This window comes from Felis catus, chromosome B4, assembly GCF_018350175.1.
Source record: "Felis catus isolate Fca126 chromosome B4, F.catus_Fca126_mat1.0, whole genome shotgun sequence".
NCBI classification, from domain to species: Eukaryota; Metazoa; Chordata; class Mammalia; order Carnivora; family Felidae; genus Felis; species Felis catus.
Genome location: NC_058374.1, coordinates 54208773 through 54235958, shown reverse-complemented (window position 1 = coordinate 54235958; position 27186 = coordinate 54208773). Strand labels below are relative to the sequence as shown.

Below are 27186 nucleotides of genomic sequence, written 5' to 3'. Positions count from 1 at the left end.
TATTTTTTGCTTTGTTTTATATTAGAAACCTTTTATAAATAATATTACTTTCTGTTGTTTATATTTGAGTTTTATTGCAATTTGATCTAAGTAACTTCCAACCTAAGTAGATATGTAATAAAATTAACTGGCTCCAAATAGTAATTTCTTTTAGTTATGAATGCTGTGGTTGGATCTAATTACAAAGATGAGTTTTAAGTGATACTGTGTATAGTCAAAAGAACTCTGATTAGGATTTGCTCATTTACACAGGTCCTATAATAATTTAAGAAGAGACCCTGTGATTATGTTATTGCACTGCTCAGAGTAACATAAAATTTAAGTTGAAATCTATCTATTTTATACCCACTGTTGAGAAGTTTAATAACTTATGCCAAAAATTGCTTTAAAGATTAGTGGTTTAGGGGCGCCTGAGTGGCTCAGTTGGTTAAGCGACCGACTTCAGCTCAGATCATGATCTCGCAGTTCATGAGTTTGAGCACCATGTCAGGCTCTGTGCTGACAGCTCAGACTCTGGAGCCTGATTCAGATTATGTGCCTCCCTCTCTCTCTGCCCCTCCCCCACTCATGCTCTGTCTCTTTCTGTCTCTCAAAAATGAATAAACATTAACAAAAATTTTTTTAAATAAAAACAGATTAGATTAGTGGTTTCACTTTAAGTGTAAATTCATTGGGTGACAAAATTGCCAAGCTCACTGAGATATTTTTGCCTACATTCACCCATACTCCTTCTACCCCCAGACAGATTAGTTAGAAACAGCTAATTAATCAGTGAACCAACCAAATATGTACTGCACAGGGAAAGAGTGTTTTTATTTCAGTGTGTTTTAGCGTAGATGGACTATTGATATTTGTTGTACTATACCTTTGGCTGTGGATGGAAGAGCCAACACCTATGTATTCTGAACAAATATGTTCAATTTCAGAGGCTCACAGCAACAAAATTTTATCTATAAACAGATGATAGGCAAAAAGGAGTGATTATACATAGGCAGACTTGAAGGTCTCATGATGATGACTGGTGTTCTTGAACACATCTAAACACAGCCATAGTAGCACCCCTACTAGGGGCCCCAAATGTTCAATTTAGAGATTCTTTCAGTCAGATGACCTTACTGAAACAGGTGAAGGTGGAGAAATGGGGGTGGTGACCCAGTTACTGGGAAAATGGAGTAGGACTCTGAGATTTTACTGACAATATGGAATTGGAGCTACCATACTAAAGCCCCTTAGGCTTTTAATGGCTTGAATTTCTTAGAATCTTATCTAATTGCTACCATTCACCCATCTTAGTATTTCCTCTCTTTGCATTTCCAGAGATAAACTGTGGGTCTGGTGTAGGCTTGGTGTAGGTCTGGACTGAAGTGCTTTGGTGAAGTGCAATATAACCTGTCAGTCTGTGAAATAAAACAGAAGACCTTCCCTTTTAAAGGCTATCCTTAAATGCAAAGGGAAGGAAGACCAGGAGGGGTGGATGATATCAATTAGACAAAGTTCTAAGAAGTTGGAGCCATTAAAAACCATTAAGGTGCCTTAGTCTATATGTGACAACATGGATGAACCTGGAAGATATTATGCTATGTCAGAAACACTGCATGATTTTCCACTTATATTAGTATCTAAATAGTTAAACTCATACAGAGTAGAATGGTGGTTGCAGGGGCAAGGAAGGGGGAAATAGGGATTTGTTGTTCAAGAGGTATAAACTTTCAGTTATATAAGATGAATAAATTCTAGAGATCTGCTGTACAATATTGTGCTTATAATTAACAATACTGTATTGTGTACTTAGAAATTTAAGAAGTTAGGACTCATGTTAAGTGTCCTTACCACAGTAAAAAAATAAAATTAAAATGTCATCTAGTACAAACAAGACAAAACAAAACAAAACAAAACAAAACAAAACAAAACAAAATTCTAGCAGAGCTTTTAAGGTAGTGACTAAGAGGCTGATGCAATTGGGAGCCTGACATTTTCCATAAGAATACAGGTATTTGGAGGTATTTTGAATCCACCTCAATCTGTCCTTCAAATTCATCCCAAGATGTGCTTGAAACCTAGGAGAAAACTTCCTAAGGCCAATTTAAAATCAGTACAAACCAAGACCCAAAGGCCCAGGAGATGTTGGTGGGTTACACGGCATTTGTCTGACCTCAGGTATTTGGGAACACAATATAGCCTGTTGTTGGTACACTTCTTATATTCCCTTGACCAAGAATCAAGCCTTTAGTATTATATTGCTAGTAACGTTTATAAGTATTGTAAGGCATTTTTTAAAAAATGCTAGATACCAAATGTATGATGCTCATGGAAATCATTTGAATTCTCCTGAGTTGGTAGGGATTTTTTTCTCCTGAGATGAGCTGATAAATATGTGGCAGATGGGCTAAAGGCCACATTTTGAGAAACCACACTAATAAAACAAGATGACGTGCTTGTTATTCCCAAAACACCCCTGAATTTTGTGACCTCCAGATTTGTACCTCTCATGTTATAAAACATTTTCCCATGTTGTATAGTAATCTACATGTCTTACTTATTGACTGCTAAGCCGCTTGAAAGTGAGAGCTACTAATTGCTAACTTCTTATTCACCCAATGACTCTTAGCACAGTGTCTTGTACACATTTAGGCACCTTGTTATTATAGTGTAATGATTAAAAGTTAGGCTTTGGAGGCTGACAAAATTGGATTGGAATCCAGGTTGTGTGGCCTTAAACAAGTTAATATCTCTAAATATTTCCTCATGTATAATACTGAATAACAAAAGCAATCTTTTATGGTTATGTGGTAAATTTCATAATGCGTATGAAATATTTTCCACAGTGCCTAGAAGTTTATAAACACTCGATATATGGTAGCAATTTTGTGAGGAAAAAAATTTAAATCACCCAGTATTTTCATTAAAAAAACATAGAAAATACAGATAAGCAAAAATATTAAAGTAAAAACCAACTTAGTCAAACCTCCAAGATACAATAAAACATAATATTTTGATGAATATTATCCCAACATAGATTTTTAATCTCTATATATCTTCATGTAGACTTAAAGTGACATCATATCTTTCATACCATTTTGTAACATGCTTTTTGTTATTTAAGAACATGCTATGAATACTTTTCTTTTTTTCTCAGTATATCATATGATTTATTTTTTAATATGAAATTTATTATCAAATCGGTTTCCATAAAACACCCAGTGCTCATTCCAACAGGTGCCTTCCTCAATGCCCATCACCCACTTTCCCCTCCCTCCCATTTCCCATCAACCCTCAGTTTATTCTCACTTTTTAAGAGTCTCTTATGGTTTGGCTCCCTCCCTCTCTTTTTTTTCCTTCCCTTTCCCCATGGTCTTAAGTTTCTCAGGATCCACATAAAAGTGAAAACATATGGTATCTGTCTTTCTCTGTATGCCTTATTTCACTTAGCATAACACTCTCCAGTTCCATCCACGTTGCTACAAAAGGCCATATTTCATTCTTTCTCATTGCCAAGTAGTGCTATGAATACTTTTCCATGTCAATAATAACCTTGCAATAATGTGGCCACATTTTATTCTATTGTATATGCATAAAATAAACAATCCCTATTGTTGGACATTCAGGCTTTTTTTCTGTAATTTAAAAATATTTTATGGAAGCAAAGCTGTGGTAAATATTCCCTTATACATTATTTTGTCCATAATTTTTTCTTAATCTTTCCAGAAATAAAATTGTCAAGTCAAAGACTATAGTTTTAAATACCTGATATCTTCTACTCAGTTGCCATTTCAGTACTTTCATCATCAGTACATGAAAGATCTTTGCCAATGTTGCGTATTATAATAAAGAAAACTTTGACAATTTGATGAGTAAAAAATGGCAGCTCATTTGTATTTTAAAATTCAGTCTCAATTCAGCAAATACTAATAGGCATCTATTGTGTTCCAGGCACTGAATTGGGTGATGATAGGAAGTGGGGGAGATGATTCAGAGGTAAGCAAGACAGATCAGGTTCTTACTTTGATAGAACTTAAAGTTTAGCTGGTTTAAAAGTATAAATGATATGTCACTCTAAATCTATATTAAGCATGTAGCAGTTAAAGGTGTGATGACGAAGAACATATCTAAAGGAGCTATAATTTAGGCCAAGGTGTTAGACTCAGCCTCCTGGAATACACTTACAGATGGGCAGAAGCTGACCCAGCTGGGAAGTGAAGGAAATGCAGGGAAGCACAGAAGTAAGAGGTTTTCAGACTGACTGATGTTTGAGGAACTGAAGAAAATACAGTGTGGCTAGAACATGGGCCACAATCAAACGATTCAAGACACAGTGTGAGCGGTATTTAGAGGTCAGATCACATAAAGGCCTTGGAAGCCACGTTAAGATTGAGGACCTTATTTTAAGGATATGATTTTTCGTTTTTAAAATATAATTCTAGCTGCATTTTGATAATGGAGAGTAAGAGTGCATTTGGGGAGAGTAAGGGTACATTTGGGGAGATTAGGTAGGAGGCAACAATGTGGACAGGAGTGACTTGCAGCTTGTATTACAATTCTTTGGTTACAAGTGATAGGAATCTAACTTAAACCAGCTTAAGGCAAAAGGGAGAACTTTTGGCTCTTTTAACAAAACATTAAAGTAAAAATTTCACCTGGTTCTTAGGAACAATGGAAACCCCAAACTTCAACAGTCTCTTCCTCATTCCCTCTCCCTTTCTTTTCCATTCTCTTTGCTGTCATTACCCATCTTTTTCCTTTTTTTTTTTTTTGTACTTTCTACTTTTCAGACTGATTGTCTCAGACTGGCTTTTTCCACATGGCTACAAACAAGGCCACAGGTGGCTCTAGTAATGCAACTATTACTGCTGCATCATCTATAAAAGGACAGACTCATATTTTCAATGAGTTAAAAACAAATCCAATAGAGGGCTTCTGGTAACAAAAAGAAGTGGAGGGGTGCTAGAAAGTCAAAACAACAGATGTCCATTATAGAGCAGGATAAGTGGATGGATTCAGCAGATATTTATAATGCAGAATTGACTGAGCAATTCATTGAATGTGGAAGTGAGGGAGAGAATATAATCTAGGAGGACTCCAAATTTTCTGATTTAGACAGTTTGGTAACAATAAATTTGAAATGTATGCAAAATATCCAAGTTGAGTAGTTTAGCAGGCAATTGTTGGAAGATTCTGATGTTTGTGTCTTTATAGATGGCAATGGAGGCAATAGGAATAAGTAATCTTCACAGGGGTAAAATGAGGAAGGGAAGAATAATAACAGAACAGAGTCTTCAAAATTTCCAGCATTTATGGAGTGGGTAGAAGAGGAGCATCCAAAGGAGAGTAAGAAGGAGCAGATAGAGAAAGCAAGCTACGGAAGGTAGCATCACTTTAATATAAATGGCTGGATCAAATTAATATTAATTCAAGTGATAAAAATGTCTTCTGCCTTTGATCTCTGGTGGTTGGTAAATGACTCAAAATGCAGTGAGGGTACAGGTAAGAGGTGATACGGAACATGATATCATGAAGCCAAGGGAAGATAATGTATATATTTTTAAAAGAGAATGGTCCTCAGTGTCCAATATTGTTAAAAGGTGAAGAAAAAGAAGGACTAAAAGGTAGATGTTTGTTGGATTTAGCAACAGTGAGCTCACTAGGGGTTCTGATGAAGGATTTTAGTGCAACAGTTTGGCTGGAAGCCACAGTGGTTGAGAAATGAGGTCAAGAAATAAAGATACTGATTATAGGTGATTTATTGAAAAAGTTGTTAAAGTTTATAATTTTAACTGTATGGTAATTTACTTGCTATTTATTCTTTTGTGAATATGTTCTTATTTTTTTGTCCATGTTTCTGTTGATGGTATATCTTTCTTATTGATAGGTAAGCATTATTAATATAAAGCTATTAAAATTTGTCATATGTATTTCAGTGTTTCCCAGATTCTTATTTGCTATGAATAGACTTTATTTTCTTTCTTTATTGTTGTTGCTCTAAATTTTAACTTTTTAATATTTAATATAAGTATTTTTGCCTCTACTTTTATATTTAGAAAGGTCTTTTCTTCCATCATAGCCTATAAATAATGCAAAAATTTTCTTCCAGAACTATTTTTTGAATTTATTTTGGGCTATGGAATGAAGTGGGAATTTAGTATTTTTCTTAGGGTAACCAACTATCTCAAGAAAAGTGATAATAATAAATGACTGAGTTGAATTGATAATAAAAGTAAAGAGATAAAAGAGTAATGTGCTTGATCATTTGTGGATTGATATAAGACTCAATGAGCACTGGGCCTAAAGATGAGAAGAATGATGTATGTAAATTCCTACTTACTCTAGCAGTCAAAACAGTTCCAGTAAAGTGAGACCAGCCATTCATTTAGTCATATTTGATTTGGTTGAGATCTCTTGAATCCACATTATTGTACTGACTGGCAGTATGAACGCAGTACACATTTGAAACTCAGCACTAACTAGGAAATATGGGTGTAAAAATAAGGTAAAACCATAGTTCTAGGCCACAGGGAAACTTAAATATTGTTGAGACCTAGGCATATGAAACAATAAGCATGCCTGATGAGCTATAATACATGGTAATGATGAAGTAGAGACAATTACTGCAAATGGAGTTAGAAAAGGTGATGAAATGGACCAAGGCTACTGCTTAACTCTAATGCCCAGTGTGCCACTTTGTACTCTGTATGCCGAATAAATTGTACTTGAGGAAATAGATCAATTTGGGCTCATTGACAATGAATTTTAGCAAGTTATTTTCAAAGTTGTTTCACTTTCAACAATTTCTTTCCGTATGAAGTTAGCAAAAAGAAAGACAACTCCTCTGTATCTTAAAACAGTCCTCATCTTTCAAAAACACAGTTTTGACTGTCTATAAACAGCAGCTTTCTCCCCCCCCCCCCCCCCGCCACTGTAGTTTGAAATAAGTTTGAATTTGAGATCAGTCATGTTACTAAGAGATTTCCACAAGGAGTGAAGGAAATGCTCTACCTTACACAAGGGGATTTACATTGGGCAATTACTGCAAAACACACTGGACCTATTGTTAATGGCACAATGTCATTTGTATGGCTTGCTAGCTAGCTCATCTTGTGTCCAAATGAGGTACATTGGAAAATGTGGGTGTTTCTTTCATAAGGAAGTATGCAAATTCAAGATATACAACATCTGATGATATTGGAGGTTGGGTCACACAACAGGCCAAAATTCAGTCAAAGAGAAATTGCTCTGGAATCTAAAATGAGATATTTATCACTACTGGAAAGATGGCTATGCCCATGGCTTCCACTAAAGCAGGGATAAAAGATAGTCATTGTTCCATATATGTTTTCTTTTGGGGATATATCTTCTCAGTATAAAATCACATAGTTAGCAGTTTTAGTTTGATTGACTGTACATACAAAAAGGCAAATTCTTTCGAACACAATAACCCATTTTTGATCTACATCCTGTGCTCAAAAAACATGTTTCTGTGTTTGACTGCTCTTTAACACATACTACCTTTTCACCACAATTTTATGGAAGTAGTGAATTCTTCAAAGATCAAGGCACTGAAAGCCATTAATGGAACAGACTTTAAATTTACTAGTTTACCAAAAATATTGTTTTAAGGATTAATCTCTATGAGCACATTAAATGTTTTTTTTGTATGGTTTTCTATAAACATAATTTATTGGTTATATAAAGTGAATATGATTATTTTTTCTTGAATATAGTCAAGAACCTATTGAAGAATATGTTATATGAATACATTCTTCATAAATGCATTCTTCCTAATTGTATTCTTCATAAATATATTTGTCACAAATATGACTATATTCAATGAATTTATTCATATTTATTATGCTTATAATACCATCTTATTAGGCTGTATTTAATTAATATACTTATATTTTAGAACATAATAAATTTTAATATATTTAATATATTCTATACATTTATTAGAAAATAATAAAGACCAAATAAGCCCAGGACTCAGCTTTTGACAAATTGAATATTCTTTAAAATGTATTTATACAGAGAAAGACAGATACCATATGGTTTCACTCTTATGTGATCCTGAGAAACTTAACAGAAACCCATGGGGGAGGGGAAGGAAAAAAAAAAAGAGGTTAGAGCGGAAGAGAGCCAAAGCATAAGAGACTGTTAAAAACTGAGAACAAACTGAGGGTTGATGGGGGGTGGGAAGGAGGGGAGGGTGGGTGATGGGTATTGAGGAGGGCACCTTTTGGGATGAGCACTGGGTGTTGTATGGAAGCCAATTTGACAATAAACTTCATATATTGAAAAAAAATAATACAATGTATTTAATGAAAATATATGTATGTTTAAAAACAATATGCCTTATGACAAGTTTTTGTAAGTTTGCAAATTTGGTAAATTTGGAAACTTTGTCATTTGGTAAACTGACTTTGTAACTGATGTCAGATTTAATTCTATTATCAGTTCATTTGCTTAAAAAAACATAATTTGTGATTGTCTTTCATGACTTGGAATGGAAAAATGCATTTCAGTTTTACACCTTTGGTTCAGTTTTGACTACTTGGCTTCAGTGATGATGTGGCAAAAGCCAATTTAAAATCAATTACAATTCGTAACATGATACTATAAATCCATTCCCATAAATTGATAGTGAACCTAAATTTTTTAGGATTACCCATTCACCTAAAATTAACAAACATAGTTATTATTGTTTGTGCCAAAGGAAAAAAAAAAGATAGTATGGGGCTTGCTTGCAGATAAATCTGTTATTCTTTCTCTGGTTCTAAACTTTTAGAAGAGTCTATTCTCAGTCTCTAGACTGCTATGCTCATATGATAAGCATTGTTCCACAGGTTTACAATAATTTAGTTTTTCTAGTGCAAGGAGCAGGTAGAGTCTATATGAATATGCAGATACATTTAGACTTTCACATACCTTGATTATCTGAGCTTAGGTAAAGAATGAATTGAATTTGGACTATAAAAAGTTAGTCTTAGAAAATTCTGCAACTGTGCTTAACAAAATCAAACATAAAACAAAAACAGATCAAAATCAAAGCAAAGCAACAAGTAACTGAAGATTGAATATTAATCTGCTTCTTTGAAGGTATTGGTATAGTTTAGTTTTGTGTGTGTATTTAACTACCATCTACTGTCTCCTATAGATTTATTGCTCTGTATTTACAAAACATGGATTCGAAAAATCGTTCTGTTCATTTGAGCTAGGGATTTTGAAGAAAGAACCTTTATTATCAACACTGATCTTACCAAGAAAAAGGACAAGCAGTACTACAGTTCGTTATTAAAGAGAAAAGGGCTGGGGTTTACTAACATCTGAATTCAGTGTACAGAAAAACTTACTCTAAATCTAAAACCTCAGACTGCTACCTTACCTTTAAAAAAGAAAATTGTGGGGCACCTGGGTGGCTCAGTAGGTCAAGAATCTGACTTCATCTCAGGTCATGATCTCACAGTCCAGGAGTTCAAGTCCTGTGTCGAGCTCTGTGCTGACAGCTCAGAAACTGGAGCCTGCGTTGGATCCTGTGTCTCCCTCTCTCCCTGCCCCTCCTCCACTCATGTTCTGTCTTTGTCTCTCAAAAATGAATAAACATTAAAAACAATTAAAAAAAGAAAATTGTTTATAACTTGATGAGCCAAATGCATTATTATGCATAGAGTGGGACTTTAATTAATATGTTCATTTTCTTTCATCTTTCTCTCATGAATATAATTTTCTGCTACATTCATCAGATAAGTTACAGTATAATATGAAGGATCTTAAAGGGTTTTCCTATCAAATATTCATTTGCCTCTTTGGCTTCTTGTGTGCTAAAATTCCCAACATGTGAGCCAGTCTTTTTAATGAAAAACTTTAACAAAAGGCCCATTAAAATATGCACCTGCCTGGGAGGAGCATAGTAAATTCAAAATTAAGAGGCAGCAGAAGAGGATGTTACCTTTTAGTGAGAATGGTGTCTTTAGTTAGCTGGCATCACATTGGAAAGTAGCAAAATGAGGCCCCTGAGGGACATGTCTGAAGAGTTAAGGGAAAGGGAGAAGAGCAAAAGGGACTGAAAAATATTTTGCCACATGGAAACTATTTTGACAATAAATTTCATATATTGAAAAAAAAATAAAATAAAATAAACAAAAAAAAGAAAAATATTTTGCCATAGAAGTTAGTCCTTGGGGCACCTGGGTGGCTCAGTCAGTTGAGCATCCGACTTTGGCTCAGATCATGATCTCACAGCTCAGTGAGTTCGAGCTCCACATTGGGCTCTGTGTTGACAGCTCGGAGCCTGGAGCCTGCTTCGCATTCTGTGTGTGTGTGTCTCTCTGTTCCTTCCCTGCTCACACACTGTCTCTCTCTCAAAAATAAATAAAGATTAAAAAAATTTAAAAAAAAAGACGTCAGTCCTTGATGTAGCCTGTCATCTCTCATACAGACTAAGGAAGGAAAAATAAATGACAATGACAATTTGATTTTCAAGATGACAGGTGTATATCACATGGGTACGTGGCACATATGTGTGGATTTTTTACAGTATATATAGGTGTTTTAGCTTAACTGGAGGCATGAGGTACAACTTCAGAAGTGATTAGCTGTATCTATTGACCAAATATTTCACTGTGCATAAGGGAACCTGATAGTGGCTAATATACTATTATCCAATCTACACATATTTACTGAGTCTCTTTTATTCATGGAACTACATTTTTAACAGAAACTGTAATATCTTATAAAGGAATATAGGAAATTTTTAACCTTTTGAGAGTGATATTTTGGAATTAGTTTACTTAAAATCCCATCATATAGACAACCATTTATTCTGGCCCAGCCCAAAGAAAAGAGTTAACAGACCACCAAAAGATGCTTAATTAAACATTTTCTATATTGGTAGGTCCAATGATATTTTAAACAAAATATACATTAGTAAGTTACATATATTAGCTATTCTGCTAACCAAGAATGTTTTTGCCATTATATGATGAATTTGAAGACAGTCACATTTCCACAAACTCAGAATCATGGCCTGGTGAGTAATGAAGGTAAAATATTATCTGGTTTCATTAGCCAGTGATTGATGAATCACAACTGATGACCTTTTTGTGAAAAACTTTAGGAAAATGAAGTCTTTGAGCTACAGTCAACTTACATCACATTTCTTTCTTTATATTAATCAAAGCTCTTTGTGTAACATAGCTAAATTTGCAAGCAATTCAGATGATACAGATAAACTCAAATGTATTTCAAGTCATATTTTAACACATGTATCTATCCTAAATGATATCATTAAGGGGTCTGTTTAAAAATTTGGTTGGCTAACTGGAGATAATACTTTGACCGCTTGGGATACTGATGTCAATTCCATGTAGTTTCAAATAAACAACAAAGTTGGCAAGAATCTACTAACTTAAAATGCAGGCAGCTAGTGTGAATATGTCCTAAGTGACTTTTCAAAAGTATTTTTATTCAGCTTCCTCTAGTGTTAAGCAATGGTTTTTGTGCCTGACTTATTCACTTCTTTTTGGGGATACAGACCAGACTTTCATCAGCTCTACTTTCTCCTTCATGCCCAATAAGGTTAGCTACACCTGGTTTGCATGAACTTCTTTATGGTTCTTCCTACTTAAAAAAAAATGCCTGTAACAGCAGACTACAGGGCTACTTTTTTCTTCTGTTTGGTTTGAAACCAGTCATTACTTTCAGTTAATAGAGACAAAACTGGAGTCATTACCTCTAGGTGTTCACATTAGAATGTACATTTATCTACCTGTGTATAGATGCAAAATAAGATGTGTGCGTGGATATGCGTGTATGTGTGTATGTGTGTGCACATGTACATGTGTGTTGGGGCCTTAGGAGGACAATGTTGGGGAGAAACTAAAGGCCTGTAGGTAAGGGACTGCTTTGGGAGCCAGGCAAGTGATGGCTCTCCCCTGCAAATATCTAGTACATGACTTTCAAGTAATCTCATAATGAATTTGGTTTCCTATTCAGGAAATTAATATAATCATCTAATCCATCCTTGTCTTTTTACACATAGAGAAATCATCATCCTGTTAGAAATAGCAGGAGAGGGAAGGAGCCAGAAAAGAAGCAATCATAGATCATATAGTCTCACTAATTACCAGTTGCCCACATTAAGGTATTTACCCCATTTTCTGTATGCCTGTGGGGAATGAAGAGCTTCTTGAAGGAGCCTGCTTATTTCATAACAGACTTGCTTTTTCACTTTCCTGTCAAGAATGCCTAACCTCTACCTTTCAAGTTCAGTTTGAGTGCTGCCTAAATCATGAAACTTTCTGTGATTCCCTAAAAGTGATCTTTTTCTCCTGTAATAATAGTAACTAATATTTTGTTTAGTACTTTTTGCAATCCAGGAATGATGCTTGGATCTCTGCACATAGTAACTCATTTGATTCTCAAAACAAACCTTCAAGGTAGGTACTCTTACTGAGTACATTTCATTGATGAGGAAATAAGTTGGATAATTTTTCCAAGGTCATGTAGCTAGACAGTTGTGAGTCAGGATTGGAATCAGTCTGGCTCCAGAACTTACATTCTTGTTCCTTAGTCTATGCATTGGCATGACATAACTTTACATTATAGTTACTGCTATAGATATTTTATTTAATAAGCCATAGGCCTCATGTAGATAGAAACTGCATTTTCTTTTTAAAATTTTTTTTCAACGTTTATTTATTTTGGGGACAGAGAGAGACAGAGCATGAACGGGGTAGGGACAGAGAGAGAGGGAGACACAGAATCAGAAACAGGCTCCAGGCTCCGAGCCATCAGCCCAGAGCCTGACGCGGGGCTCGAACTCCCGGACCGCGAGATCGTGACCTGGCTGAAGTCGGATGCTTAACCGACTGCGCCACCCAGGCGCCCCAGAAACTGCATTTTCTAAAGCTACATGCATCTAGAAGAGTGTTCTGTATGTATTAGGTATATATGTTTACTAACCAAATCTGTACAAAGCAGGATGGGGAGAGCTATATAATCAAGTAAAGGAGAAATAATTGTTTCCCTTAATAAAAAAAATGCTAGCATAGAGAACATTAGACAAGATGGCAAATTGGACAAAGGTGGTGGCAAAGGAAATAAAATGGAATTGATTCAAGGACTAGTTAGAAGGGAAACAGATGGGATTAAATAAAGCTTTACTTATAAATCTTTTTAACAGTCTCCTCTACCATGGTGGCAGATCTCTAAACTAAGAGAAGTTCCTCATATTTTTATCTATCTCGTCTGCATTGGTATGAGTGGCGCGAATACAAGTAAGATGCAGAGACAGCTCCATAGTTTCAGACATAAGAGATGAGACAGCCCATTCTTTAGCTTGTATCATATTTTCAGATTTCTGGCCTTGTAGGAGGGAAAATCAGATCAGCCAACATTCAGATATAGATAAAATGGACACACAGAAATTAGTTTATATCGTAACTCACCTTGGCATGTTTTCATTAGCCCCAAGGAAATATAATTCTCTCCTAACCAGAAAATTGTGCTGAACAATTTTTCTTAGGCAAATTCTATTTATTATTATCTGACTTATTCCTATTGGTTGACTTCAAAATATTTAATAAAGAAAAATACTTAGTTAATAGTGCCTTTTTAAATGGTATTCAAGCATGTACTTTTTCTATAAGTTGCACAATCATATTTGTTATGTGTATTAACATCATATTTAAGAAATCCCATGACAGCTTATTTAATTTATGCATCTTAAGCTCCAAGAAAAAATACTACTGATCTGTAGTATTTTGAACTTAGAATGTTTGTTTCAAAATACATGATTTTAAAGTGCTATTTAATTTATAGAAAGGATTTACAGTTTGTTATTCAGTGAGTACTTATGACCTATTTATTAACAGAGCAACACTTGTCTAGGTGCTTTAGAGCTTTTTCTATAGCACACATAAAAAATAACTATTTGTATTGCATATCGGTACAAACAAAAGTGGCTGCTCCCAGCTAGAGGTGACAGTCTTAGGGACTCTGGCTGTTCCAGGCCCAGACTGGCCCTCTTTTGGCTGGGCTATTAGCATCTCACTACACCTTTAACCTGTTCACTAAATAAGTGACACATAGTCTGGGAAGGCTTTTTGTACAAGAAGCTCTTTTTTATGAGTAAAATGTTGTATCTTCCTTTAAAGAGATTGTAATCTGCCTGGAGATACACATACCTATGTGTTTTATAATGCAGAAACTGATTCAGTGAAAAACAAAAAAAATTGTATGAAAGTAAATATTGATGAAGATGGGATGGGGGAGACTTCAAAGAATGGTACTTTGGGAGTTTGACCTTGAAGAATAAGAGGAATTGGCAGAGAAAGCAGAAAAATTTTCTATTAAGATGGAAGAACATAGTGGTAGGTGAGTTTGAAAAAGTAAGTAGCAGATACAGATAGCTGGAGCATAGGGTGAGTATAGAAGAGAATATGGATCTGACAGGACCCTATGACTTTTCAGATCCTCTGGCTATGGGTGAATATACTCTGATCCCTGTCCCCCATCACCGACTTGGCCATTTGGCATGCTCTGGCCAGTAGAATACAAGCAGAGTATACTGTGTAGGTTTAGCACAAAGCACTAAGGAACACTGCAATAGCATCTTCTACTTGCTTCACTTGCACTCTTGTCATCTAATGTGAGAAGAATATGCTTAAAAATAAAACTGCCCTATGACCCAGCAATTGCACTACTAGGTATTTATCCAAGGGATATAGTTATGCTGTTTCAAAGGGACACATGCACCCCAATATTTATAGCAGCACTGTCAACAATAGTCAAAATATGGAAAAAGCCCAAATGTCCATCGATGGCTGGATGGATAAATAAGATGTGGTGTATACACACACACACACACACACACACACACACACACACACACAATGGAGTATTACTCAGAAATCAAAAAGAATGAAATCTTGCCATTTGCAACTACATGGATGGAACTGGAGGGTATTATGCTAAGTGAATTTAGTCAGTCAGAGAAAGACAAATGTCATACGACTTCACTCATATGAGAACGTTATGATACAAAACAGATGAACATAAGGGAAGGGAAACAAAAATAATAAAGAAACAGGGAGGGGAACAAAACATAAGAGACTCTTAAATATGGAGAACAAACAATAGGGTTACAGGAGGTGTTGTGGGAAGGGGGATGGGCTAAATGGGTAAGAGGCATTAAGGAATCTACTCCTGAAATCATTGTTGCACTATATGCTAACTAGTTTGGATGTAAAATTTAAAAAAATAAACAAATAAATAAAAGAAGAATATGCTTTCAGGTAACCTGTATTTCTAAGCGAAAATATGTGGAATAGAAATAAACCATGACAGAAGCCTAGGCTCCAGCCTGTCTCAGCTAAGTACTGCCTATGTCCAACCAAACATGTGCCTTTGTCCACAGCCAAACAACAGAGCTATAAATGTGAAAATAGTTCTTGTTTTGATGCCACTGAGGTTTTTGAGGTTGTTATGTGGCATTATTGCACAAAACTGTATACATACAGAAACTGGCACTAGAAATAGGGTTATTCTGTAACAAAAACATGAAGTATGCATCACTGGTTTTCGAATCAGATGGCAAAAACCTATAATATGATTTAGGAAAATGGTGACTCATGTTACATGGTGGTAAACCATTTGGTCAGTTTGCCTGCAATAGTCTAGAAAATGAAAAAAAGTACCTAATGAACTTGTGGCACAGGCAAGGAGGTTTTTGTGGCAGAAATGATAGCATGAGCTGGTTGTTGCTAACTGGAATTGATAATAGGCACTACAAAAGAGAGATGTGCTCAGACAATGGTGTGTTTCCAAGCAGAATTCAAAGGAATTATTTAGAGCCCAGTAATCTATGATTGTAAAATAAAATTCTTTCCATTGAAGATGTCTTGGCCATTAAGGCAGGTCCCCAGGGGGAAAACCTTATATACTAATTGTTCTTTAGGGACAACTGCATCAAATTCACATATTGAGCTCACCCATCTATTTATTTTTTGTCTCAAGCTCATATTTTTTGTCTCCTCTCTCAGCTGATACTAAGGGACGTTGCTGATAGTGTAGATATGATCTGATGGAGAGATGTACGTGCAATACTAATAGATGACATGGAGTATGGTCTATCTGCTTGCGCATGCCCTCTGAACTTGCTTGTGCCTGATAACAAAGGCATTACTTTTATCTTGATTGATTGCTTGGCTCTTACCTCAGTCCGTAGCTTGGTGAGTCTGACAGAATCCAGCTCATCATGGGATCATGGGTGTCTCTGGTCACACGGTCACTTGATGTGTTCTAGGCAGTCAGTCGCTCTTTCATTTTCAGGGCCTGGTAGTTGCAGAGAGCAAGGCCTTGCTTTAGAAACACAGGGGGATCAGTGCACCTGGGTGGCTCGGTCAGTTAAGCATCAACCTCAGCTCAGGTCATGATCTCACAGTTTGTGAGGTTGAGTCCTACGCACCAGGCTCTGCGTTAACAGCTCAGAGCCTTGATCCTGCTTTGGATTCTATGTCTCCCTCTATCTCTGCCTCTCCCCTGCTTGTTCTCTCCCTCCCTCTCTCAAAATAAATAAACATTAAAAATTTTTAAAAATAAATAAATATCCTAAGAAACTGAGGGGCGGGAGTGTCTCTATTGTGATTCTCATACCAGAGCTTGCCATTACCTCCACACATCGTCTTTTCCCATTACAGCTATCTCTGTAAATGTGAATGTAAATGCAAATCATTTTTTCTCCCACACAAATATGAGCAACTTCTGGTTCTTTTTTTCTGATAAAGATAGAAAAGAATATATTTTACAGATGAATGGTTGCATAATATACATGTATAACATGTACCTGAGACCATGTTAATCTTCCCTAGAAAGAATAACACACTTTCACGGCAGCTGTAAATGGGATTACTGATAGTTTGAGTTTGTGATGATCTATTGTCATTCTCCAGAATTTGTCTATTTATTGCAGGGACAAGAGCAGTGTGTAAATGGAGCATAGGAAAGGAATCCTGCACTTTTGGTCTTTTAAGGTGGCATTAATTTCTGCTGTTCTCCACAGATCACTATGATAGATCTTACCCCATAAGCCAAGGAACAAATGTGGGGGTTCTACCATTTACCAAGAATATCCATTCTAATTATTGGTGATCAAAAAAAACATGGTCATGAGTGTCTCTGTGGACCCACTGCAAGCTAGACCTGGACTAGAACTCCATTTATTGTCTGCCCACATGTGGCCCCAAACTAACAAGAAGCCTGTAATGACTATTATGGTCTCTAGGTATCAATGTCAATTCAGATCCTACATACTAGTCCCTGAAGTACTTGAGTATATCCTTTTCCCCAACATAAGAATACTCTAATAAATGTTTAAGTAGCTCATTTAGGAAGGACTGGAGGAAACCATATATATGTCTTGAGATGTCACAATCTTTTCCTCTTGGGGACCTGGCCTCACCTTCAATCAATAGTTTCCAGTCTGAAAAATGGCTCATTTGGGGAAAGTGAACAAGATACTATAACATTTTCTTAGGGATGGCTGCTTTCAACCTCCGTAGAATCTATCCTTGATTTTTTTTGATTGTGCAGGTTGAGTAACATTCATGTTGGTTACCATCTATCTTGCACCTATGGTTGCCATGTTCTGTTAACCATCCCCATAACTTTCTGCAGTTCAAATCCCACTGATTACTACTCCAATGTTGACACTACTTAAAGTTGTACCAACTTTGCTTCTGATATTTAAATGCTACCACTTGGCCTCTACTGTTTTATGATTTTATCATCCTCTTTGTTCTTAGAGACCAATATTCTATAATAGCATCTCTTAATGTTATCCCAGGTAATCATCTCTGAATTTCTCAAAAAATGCTTACCAATGAATTCCATAATGCTTGGGCAAATACAATATCCTTTGGAGTCTCCTGTGTAACACAGCTGACTGGTGGGGTTTTTGGCCTTATGTGACATATCTACTTTAGCATGCTTGCTTCTTTGAGCTTTTTGATCCCTTCTCCTACCATCTCCATAGAAGTTCTGGAATGTCTATTTCACTTATTGTAGGCTATCACTTTTCTAAGGTTCTAAGAGACATTATAGAAGCATGCTAACTTAACCCTTGTCAATTATTAAACCTTAAAAAAACCTTTATATGTAAGGGGTGCATCAGGAAAGGAAAGGGGAAATAGTTATAGATTGTTTTAAAATGTCAGCTAGGAGAATTTTTTTTAATGTCGGAAGAATCCATAACCTTGCCAAATACTAATTATAAATTTTACCAAAATTTTTAGAAACAATGCATTTGAAAATTTTTTGATGTATTTGAGAACATTTTTGCTTAGCTTGAGCAAATTTCACATCCTGTATCAAGCATTCAAACCTTGGTGGTGTTTTTCTGAGTACTCTTCTGATATCTTGCACCAGGAAATGCATCTGAATTGTTTTCTTTAATAATAATATTTTATTTATCTAACTCTCTAACCTTTTAAATTAGTCAACTTTTCATCTGTTTCACATTACTCATAACCTGACCCACCCTGTGGTTTCAGTGTGTTTCTTCCTTCCTTCTTCCCTTTCTTCTGTACTCAAGCTTGGCTTTATGGTACATAATTTCAATTCTATACTTACTGGCCTCTTAACTTCCTTTACTCCCCTAACCAATTCCTGAATCAAAATTGCCAATTCCAAATTCTAGATAAGCACATTTTTCTATTTATCTCCCTATTTTTCTATTTCTATTGAATATTTCTGGCACTAATTACACAATGGTATTTATGATCTTCTATAAAATTGTATCATCAAATCTTACTCAGTCTAGCAATCAGTGCTATTCACCAATCTTTTTACTCACTTCCATTTCACCTTTTGTTTTTAACCTCAACAGTGACCATTTTTAACTTGTTTCATTCTACTGTGGTCTTCCAGCATGTCCCTGACCCATTTGCTTTCTACTGACAAACTTAATTCTCCTTACTGAGAATGTGGTAGTCATTCCACACATATTCTCTTAACTTCCTCTTACCTCAAAACTTCTTCAGATTTCAATCAACTGTGCTTTTTCTAATGTGCCCACATATCCTTCCTCATACAAAGAACACCCACATGAATAGACAAATACTTGTATAAATACGTGTAGACAATGTCATTTAATAAGGAGAAAGAGTTAAACAGCAAAACCATCCATTGGTGTCTGTATCTGCTGAATGGAGTGAGAATGTGTTTGTCTTGGACTTAGTACAGAGGTTAAACTTCTAGCAAAAAGCAAACAAGAAAATAAAAAATATTAGAAAACAAGCAAATACAAAAAATACAAAAACAAACAAAACAACAACAACAACAACAACAAAATAAGTACAACAAAGACTTTTCCATTGCTTAAGCTCAGAAAACACAGAGGCAATCAGCCAGAGGACAGAGTGCTCAGACAGATAAATGAGCAAAAAACAAAGCAACCAAAAAAAGAGAGAGAGAGAGAGAGAGAGAGAGAGAGAGGAGAGAGACTCGTCATCCGGGGAAAATATTTAAAAAGTGGCAAGGTATTTTAGAAGTTTAGTTTTACTTTAAATTATTGAACTAAGTAAGGACATGAATTTATTGACAAATAAATCCAAAGACATGATATTATATTAGCTTTTGGAGTCAAGTATATTGAGGAAAAATAATGCCTTGTTATAAGAACTTGAGATAAAAAATTATCTGCAGTTAATAACAGAGAGGATAAATTTTTTCCAAGAAGAAAAAAATGATTATTTCAGTACAGATCAGTGTTGGTCATCATGGAAAATGTTTTGGATTGGAATTGTAAGTATCAGTATGAACCTGTGTTCAGTATCTATACATTTTCCTATATCTATATTACCTATCTTTACTTGTTGATATAGACATCTATTTCCTGGGAGTACATATGTATATATTTCTATCTTGGTTTGTAAATATTATTTTCCCCTAAAGAAACTGGGTTTCTTGGAGAAAAAGTTAACCCAAGAGCTGTTCCAGGGAGAATGAAAATGAGCCTAGAATATTTTCAAGAGCTAGAAAAAAAGGAAATGCCCAAACAATGATGGAGACATAGCCAAAAAATAGAGTAACCAGTTGGAAGGGATTTCTATTGGGAAATTTGAACATGAATATATATAATGAAGGCAATAGATTATAACTCATCAAATAAAATAAAACTCATGAGTCCATATTGAAGTAAATGAATAAATAAACATTGAGAGAAAAATGATAGCTCTTTTTTTTTAATATCAGAATGCCTACTAATAAATTTAACAGGAATAAAGGGATTAGAAAATCATCAATGGATACTAAAACTAGAGTATCAAAATCTGAGGAGAAACAGGATATTTACACAGGTCTCAAAGTATCTCCACAGAAATTATTTACGAATTACAAAAGGAAAATAATAATTATATAGAAAAACTGGCAGCTATGCTTTCACCAAGTGATCAAAGCTAACATTTGCAAAATGGCAACAAGCTGACATCATGCGCCTCAAGATTATATGCCCTGAGGAGGACACATCACTTCGGTGGTATTCCTATCTAAAATGTGTAACCAGAACCTAATCAAGAAGAAACATCAGACAAACTCATTTTGAGAAATATTTTACAAAACAGCTAACTTATGCTCAAAAAAATTTCAAGGTCAGGAAATACTAAAAGAGGGAAAAAAAATGGAAAGAAAGAAAGAAACAAAAAGGAAAAACTGAATAACTGTTTCTGATCAAAATAAACTAAGATATGACAATGAAATGAAGGGTATGGTGCTGGATTGGATCCTACATTATTAAAACAGAAAAGTTATAAGACCTTATTAGGACAACTGATGCAACTTGAATACAAACTATGGATTTGATAAGAATATTGAACTAATGTTAAATTCTCAGGCTTTGATAATTGTGTTCTGGTTATATAAAAGAATATCTTTAAGATTATCTTTGTTTTTAGGAAATACACACAGATATCTTTAATAAGAAAGGATCACAGTATCTCCAATGTATTCAAGCGGCTTGGGAGTGGGAAGGGAAGAACATATACACAAAGAGAATGAGAGAGAAAGAGGGGGGTAGAAGAGAAGGGAGAGAATGTGGAAGCAAATGATGCAAAATGTAACTAACAGGTGAATATGAGTAAAAAGTATATGGAAATTCTGTATACTCTTGCAGCTTTTCTCTATGTTTGAAGTTATACCAAAATAAACACTGCTAAAACAATACTGCTGCTTAAAGGAGCAGATCCAATAAATGAAACTGTTCATAAAAGCTCTGCTTTAACAGCATTCATTTCTGGTGGGGAGTGTTAGATCATAGGAATAGGTAAAAAGATAGACCAGTAGGTTGACTATTATGATATGTTCTGGCTAAGAACCATGGACTTTGGCAATATTTTGGCTTTTAGTCAATCACTGTGTAAAACTGTTTTATTAGGTATTTTGTGTGCATAGATACATATGATGTCTATTTCCATATTTTCCAAGTGAGAACTTGACTGGACCAGTGTTCATCCATCTCTTTTGGCTTATATAAGATTCTTATTCTCCTTCACGATAATGCATAATCTTTTGAAAATTCTTATAAATTAAAAAAAGCTTATTTAATAGTAGACAATTATACCTAAATGTTTAATTTTATTTTTTTATTTTATGTTTTAGAGCGAGGGAGAGAGCATGTGTGGGGAAGAAGGGCAGAGGGAGAGTGAGAGAGAATTTTGAGAAGGCTCCACACTCAGTGCAGAGCCCAACATGGGGCTTGATCCCACAACCCTAGGATCATGACCTAAGCTGAAACCAAGAGCTACCCAGGTGCCCCTAAATGTTTAATTTTAAATTGATATTGGTAGGCAATTATTAATTTTATTTAATTATAATATTTGGTAATATTAAGTATGAATGCAAATTTCTTGTCATGTACATCATATTAACAAAAGGTGTACACTCTTAATTTTAAACTAATATTGTGAGTAAATGTTTGATCTGTGAAGAAATAAATTCAAAAATGACATTATGTTGTCTTTGGCTGTGGGGAATCACATATGAAAATGTAGATTTTTGTGTTTATTATATTTCTTAAGGTATTTAAAAAGCTGATATGATGTTAGGAATTTCTATGCTTAGATTGTTTAAAAATTTTTTAAAAATCAGAAAAGTTAGTTTTATAATGCTTTTTTTTCAAATTGAGGAAATAGGAGAATGGCTTTTAAGTTATTATTTGCAGATATGTCTCTGAGTGTGAAAAAAACCATCTAGATTCAATTTTCCACCTATTATTCCTTTTCAAAATTGATTTTGGAACAATAAGGCCATAAGATAAGGTCCTAGGTAAAATTTTTGATTAGATGAATGAAACTTAATGATCCAATGAAAGTAACCTTATGGGAAATTTATAACATTATTATTTTGGGGGGCACCTGGGTGACTTAGTCGATTGAGGGTCCGACTCTTGATTTTGGCTCAGGTCATGATCTCACAGTTCATGAGATCGAACACCACACTGGGCTCTGTGCTGATGGTGCAGATACTCCTTGGCATTCTTTCTCCCTTTTTCTCTGCTCCTCCCCACTCTCTTTCTCTCTCTCAAAGTAAATAAATCAACTAAAAAAAATTACTATTTTTTAATGCTCCTCATTAGGTTATATTTTAACATTAGTGCTTCTCAAGCTTCCTGTGGCCCATTCAGTGGCCCATTAGAAGTATAAATAAAAAAGCATACGGCCATGAATAAAGATAATTTAAAATTGTCTAATGACCCAAGCCACCATGCTGACAAATTCAGCTGAGGGGTAACTTGAAGGAGATGCCAGTCATGTGCACATTCATGTGACTGACACTAGCCCCCGAGCCTCTCTCTTGATATTTATTCAGGCCTCTAAAATGTTCCCTTTATATAATTTAAACAATTGTTTTACTTACTAATCCCAGAGTAGAAATAGGAATGGATACCTTCATGGCCTGTGCCAACATGCAGCCAGTGTGAAGTGCTAAGTAGTGAGCCCAGATACCTTCTAGCTCTTTCAGTGGCTTCAGTCAGGAAATTTATAAATGCATTGGGCTGAATAGCTAAAATAAATACCAAATAATCAAAGAGAAGGGAGAGAAAAGGAGACAAAATATATTAGTGAAAGCAAAATAATTACAGAAATAAGAAAAAATAGAAGTAGTTAGGAATACAATATGAACATGAAGTAGAAGTGTGCTACATTCTTATTACATTAAAAAAAATCAATTCTAAAGATGGGTGTTCTTTTTCTCTATTTTTTTTAATAAAAAAAGTATAACCATTCTTGTGGAAAACAGCACAGAAATTTTCAAAGTAAAAACAAAACAAAATCAACCATAACCCATCCAGAGAGAACTGCTTTTAAGATTCTGGTTTAGGTCTTTCAGTATTTTATCTAAATGAATACCACAATGAACACACACACACACACACACACACACACACACCCCACACCCTAATGGAGAGGCAGCCTAGGTTAATAATCTCAAAGGCATACTGCTTGGATCTGAATCCTGGCTCTGACACTTACAAGCTATATGTCCTTGCACACATTACTTGACCTCTCTGTGCTTTAATTCCACATCCTTAAAGTTGGGATGATATTATTGATGTCATAGAGTTTTAGGAAAATTAAATGGATTGATATTTATAAAGCTTCTAGAGAGGGCCTACAATATAAAAATTATGTACAAAGTTTATATTTTTTTATTATCTCCAATTATATATAGTTTTACAAAAAATGGTATCATATTGTGTATATAATAATAGATCTTGTGTTTTTCTAATTTGGTCATAGCCTTTTAGGAAAACTGCTTCTCCATGCTTTCTTTGTATGTTGGGGCCTTTGAGAGTGTCCAATAAATATCAATAAATACCAGATTTCCCCCATCCTAATTTGAGTCAATTGAAAAACAAGACAGAAAAGTATAACACACAGAGTCCAAAACATCACTTTTAGCACTTACCAAGCTGATAGGGAATGTGGCTTACTTCTGTTGGCACACTTTCTTACAGTTGACCTCCAAATAAATAGGCTTTCCCAAGTAGTCTTTCAATCATATCAGTCATCTCACATGGAGTAGGTGAGGTTACAGAGAGAGGATTTGTGTGTGAATTCTATCCACATAGAAGGAAATAATGAGAATAAGGAATAATAATAATGCTAGTCTTTTCCCTTTTTCTTATTCCATTATTGAAAGGTTTACTTCTGACTGTACTTTTAAAAATCTGGTTGTTGAAACATTCTAACAAAGCACTTAGTGGTAACTAAGAGTATATAGCTCAGTTCTCTTTGGACATTTTTCCTACATATAACTTAAATAAGAAAGCTGGATATGTACCTTTCTATGTGAAGATTTGGTGACTGAAACTGTGTTTACATAATATAAAAATGATTGATGTATGAATCAGTTGAAAATCAGTTCATTTGATGACAAAGTCTCATGTCTTACTGGTTATCACATATACATTGCAATGTCTACATATGTAAAGTTGAGAGATGGCCAATTATGGAACTAGTTAAATCTCCTGAGTCTATTACTGAGAATTAAAAAGGCATTGAGGGGGCACCTGGCTGGCTCAGTCAGTTAAGCATCTGACTCTTGATTTTGGCTCAGGTCATGATCTCATGGTTCATTAGTTTAAGCCCCTCATCAAGCTCTGCACGAATGGTGCAGAGCCTGCTTGGGATTCTCTCTCCCTCTCTCTCTCTCTCTCTCTCTCTCTCTCTCTCTCTCTGTAGCTGCCCCTCCCATATGTTCTCACTTTCTCTCCCTCTCTCAAAATAAATAAATAAACTAAAAAAAAGAGTATTGAGGATTAAAAGTATATTATCCAATAATATAAATAGCTACCCTTCACTGCATGTTGATTATCCTCTAGCATCATACTACACTTTTATTACATTTTTTTTTAATTTTTTTAAATGTTTATTTATTTTTGAGACAGAGCGAGACAGAGCATGAACAGGGGAGGGGCAGAGAGAGGGAGACACAGAATCTGAGGCAGGCTCCACGCTCTGAGCTGTCAGCACAGAGCCCGACGCGGGGCTCGAACTCACAGACCGCGAGATCACGACCCCAGCCGAAGTCGGCTTAACCGACTGAACCACCCAGGCGCCCCCATATTATTTTAATTCTACTCCAACTGATTGTGGCTGTGTTGGTTATTTGTTTTTCTGCCTCCCATCCTCTGATCCTCTCTGTATCCCAAGAGACTGAATCTCCCAGGCACCCTTGCATCTGATTTCATGTTAGGTTGTCAGTGGCAAGTATTGGTGTGAGACTGGAATTGTTAAAATCAAATCAAACAAAAAGCCTTGGAAATTCCTGGAGCAGAGAAAACCAGTTTACTCATTTAATTTAGCTTATTTTTTGCAAGACTAACTGGATGTGGGTTATTTCTTGCTTGTGCTTCTGGAAATCATAAGCAAAACTTAAACTATTTCCCAAAGTTGATATGAAATGACCACTGACTAATTCACTATCACTTAAGAAAATTCTAATATTCTGACCAACCATTGTGAAAATAAAATAGTCACTGTTTTCTTACTATGTTTAGATGCTTTATAATAATATACTCCTGAGCCACGTTCCATGTTTTCGTTTGTGTGATAAATAAGCCCACTGACCCAATCAACAGAGTAACACAGAGACTCAGAGCACAGTGAAGTGAGGATTTAATCAACATTCTTACAAGAGTGGGTGCCTGATGAACAGGCACACTTGGTACAGTTACAGCAGGCAATTTATCTCATAGCATGCAGGTCCCTCTCCTGATTCCTCATCGGCTGAGTACTATACAGGTTACAGCCTTACCTGGAAGTCACCTATGCCCGTGTAAGGCAACAAGTAGTCTGATTGGAACAAATGTACATTCCTTGAGGTGATGCAGAGACTTCAGTTCTTTGGCGCATACTCATTGCAAAGCCCACGAAAAATAAGTGAAATGAAGAGGGGAAGAAGAACCAGGAAGTGAAGTGTCTAAGGGTTTGGGTTCCATTGCAGAGGAGCAGTTCGTACATATTCCCAATAGGTTGTAAGCTTATTATTAACTACACAGCACAGCTTTTATTTGGTATTTCTGAAAATTAATCATCTCACTTCTCACAGTTTTAGTGCTCCTGGTTTTGCAAACTATCTTTTTTGGTCTGTGCACAGCAAACTTTTATTAATTACTACTCGAGTGATTCATTGGTCTTACTTCTGTTATTTCTGAACTTTTGACAGGAGTGTAAAGAGAAAAAAACAGCCAGGGCATATCCACCCACTTTAGGTAGAGCCTCTGACAGTGGCTGTGTGTCCTTGAAGGACACCAGCTCCTGCAGCGCAGCCTTTTTCCCTTTTTGATAACAGCGTTAGGCATGGGAATGACTTCCTACTGGTATATGGCTTTTTAACTCTTCTAATACCTTTATGACACTTTTCCATATTAAATTCCTTTACTGAACTACCTGTCATGAGCTCTGTTTTTCTGTCCGAACCTTGGCTGATACAAAGGTAGAGGCTATCTTCCTTGTGTGGATAGATTAAGGTAACCTGTACAAAATCACACAGCTAGTTTAACACCAGGCTTTCAAACCAGTTGTGCTTCACTTCAGAGCCCAAGTACTTAAACTGCTGTACTGTATCCAAATGATATTCCAAATGAGTATTCAAATAAACAGTTTTCATGAATCACTTCTTCCCATTACTTAGTTCAAATTGTCTGCATTATGGCACTAACTAGCTATGAGTTTCATTTAATTGTCTATCCCCCCCAACCCCAATAGCTTATGAGATCTCTTGAGAGCAAGAACATATGTTATTCATCTTTGTATCCCTAGCACCAACTACTGTGCTTGGAATGTAGTAGAGTCTTAATAAATATTTGGGGAATGAATGAATAATAATCATTGCCATTTATAGAGTAACTGTTTCATTCCAACAACAAAGCTAGGGATCTTATGTAAATTTTATAACTCAATCTTCATTAACAATCTTGCAAGATAGGCATAAATAGTCCAACATCATTGTTAAGGAAAAATAGGCTCAAGAGATTAAACAACTCACAACTAAACTAGAAATAGCTAAATGGGCTTCATGTCCTGACATTTTTACCATATCTAGCTGCCTCTATTAATGTGAATGGACAAATACATATATCAATGGTTTGGGGGGAAAACTAAACATTTTATTTGGGGAGCTTTATAAACAGACAAA

At 35.5% G+C, this 27186-nt stretch overlaps 2 protein-coding genes across 4 annotated transcripts in view; one reads left to right on the top strand and one right to left on the bottom strand.

The window, feature by feature from the left end:
• The window catches only part of SLCO1A2 (solute carrier organic anion transporter family member 1A2), a 125789-nt gene that overhangs the window by 42026 nt on the left and 56577 nt on the right, over positions 1 to 27186 (top strand). The gene's annotated exons all lie outside the window — the stretch shown is intronic.
• The window catches only part of IAPP (islet amyloid polypeptide), a 96062-nt gene that overhangs the window by 26113 nt on the left and 42763 nt on the right, over positions 1 to 27186 (bottom strand). For both annotated transcript variants that reach the window (XM_045060767.1, XM_019833865.2), the window contains 2 exons: positions 23953 to 24103; positions 16205 to 16323 (listed from right to left, as the gene is read on the bottom strand). The gene's annotated coding sequence lies outside the window, so the exon portion shown is untranslated. The remainder of the gene's footprint in view (positions 1 to 16204; positions 16324 to 23952; positions 24104 to 27186) is intronic.